Here is a 1735-nt window from a genome sequence, read left to right as displayed (position 1 = left end):
TAAAATATAATCCATACATTCATCCAGTGTGTCAAACACATTTGCACATATGCCGCCATCATCATTTTCAAAGCATTCTCTTCCCACTTGAGTCCCTGAGATCAGCTCCCCATTTAAAACTTTTTTTTTTTTCAAGTTGAAGTCTGGGACACCCACAGGGGCAGTAGTACCCTGTCCTGTAGGGTCACTTTGAGTTAGAATCCAGTGAGAGAAGCTCCACCTCTGAGCCCTCTTCCCCAACCCCACATGGCCCCTCCCCCAGCCCACCTGCATGTCCCCTTCTTGGGGGCCCCTTCTTCCCCAGTCTCTGGTTCCACCTGCAGTGTGGGGGTCCACAGCACCCCTCTTGAGTGGCTGATGGGAATGGAAGCAGTGTGTGTGTGAGTCTGGCCAGTGGGGGTTCAGACCACAAGAGTTTCTGTGGGAACAGGGACTGAGACCCAGGAGGAGTTGGGGGGCTTTGACCTGGGATATGAAGAGACAAGGGCCCTGCTCCCCTTTGGGAAGTGCTTCAGCACCTGGCCTTCATTGAAGGGCTCACCCTCCACCCCACCCCCAACTCCCCACCCACCCCTCAGCTCCCTCTCCCCGCCCTCCTGGGCCCCCAGCTGCCAGAAAAGGCAGTCCAGCTACCCACCTAAGTTATGGGTCCACTGACCCCCCTTCCCGCTGCACCCTGGGCCCCCAGCCCAAGAGAATTCCTTTGAGTGGCTGGGGTGGGGGTACGGGGACCTTCTCAGGAGATGAGGGGAGCAGAGCCAGGCCTCTGCTCTCTGCTTCTCCAGCCCCCTCCCAGCCAACTCATTCACACCCCACACTGCCCTGTCTCTAGATTCCTGTGACCACAGCACCCCCTTCTGGCCAGGGCTTCTCACTGCCACCACCGCCCCAGTCCCCAGCACCCTGTCCACACCTTGTAAGTACGTCATCCTGATTAAACTTCCGATTTCCCAATCTGTGGGTGCCAGCTTCTCTTCCCGGGCCCTCTGGTGGGCACTTCCCACCAGCTGAGGGCAGCTCTGGTGCAGCTGCTTCTGCAGGCCAAGCTTCCAGGCCCTTGGACCACCTTTACAGACCTGACACAAGCCACACAGGCACCAGGGAAGCCCCGTTAACGTTGACTCCCGCCGACCCCATGTGTGCCAGAGTAAGACTGGGCTCTCTGGGTTACAGATCACCAGGCATGTCTTCTAAGGCGGACATGAGCTAGACTCAAACCTCCCACCTCCGGATCGGCAGCCCAGCACATTCACCCAGTGTGTCTTTAGTGTGCCGGTGCTCTGGCCTGTTGCACCAAGTCATCTGAAAGGGTCACTATTATTAAGTGCCATCAGACCCTGCAGGGAGCTGTGGCCCCAGGGCTCAGCCAGGCAAAGACAGACACATCTGCCCCACCCCCACCCTTCAGTGATGGGTCCCTGCCATCGCAGGGGCTCCCAGCTCCCGCCTCCAGGTATCTGAGCAGGGCAGAGCCACTCAGGTAAGGAAGTCCAGGCAGCCTCACCTAGGCCCTCCCGCTTCCCGAGTGAACCTGCTTCCCAGGGACTGGGCTGACACCTGCAGAGACGGAGCTGGGTGAGGCCAGGACATGGTTGGCTAGGGAGGCAAGAAGGGTCCGATCTCCAGACTGAGCACCAGGGGTCGCAGCGGCTCAGGTGGGTGCTGGGAACACTGGCCTGTAGCCCCGACCCCCACCCCCCACCCCCGGTTTGGCTCATGGCTGCCCCCTAGGTGC

This window comes from Echinops telfairi, unplaced genomic scaffold (assembly GCF_000313985.2).
Source record: "Echinops telfairi isolate 266 unplaced genomic scaffold, ASM31398v2 ScPeMD7_7458;HRSCAF=8496, whole genome shotgun sequence".
NCBI classification, from domain to species: domain Eukaryota; kingdom Metazoa; phylum Chordata; class Mammalia; order Afrosoricida; family Tenrecidae; genus Echinops; species Echinops telfairi.
The sequence above is the reverse complement of the archived record's forward strand: the minus strand, read 5'-3'. Positions refer to the sequence as shown.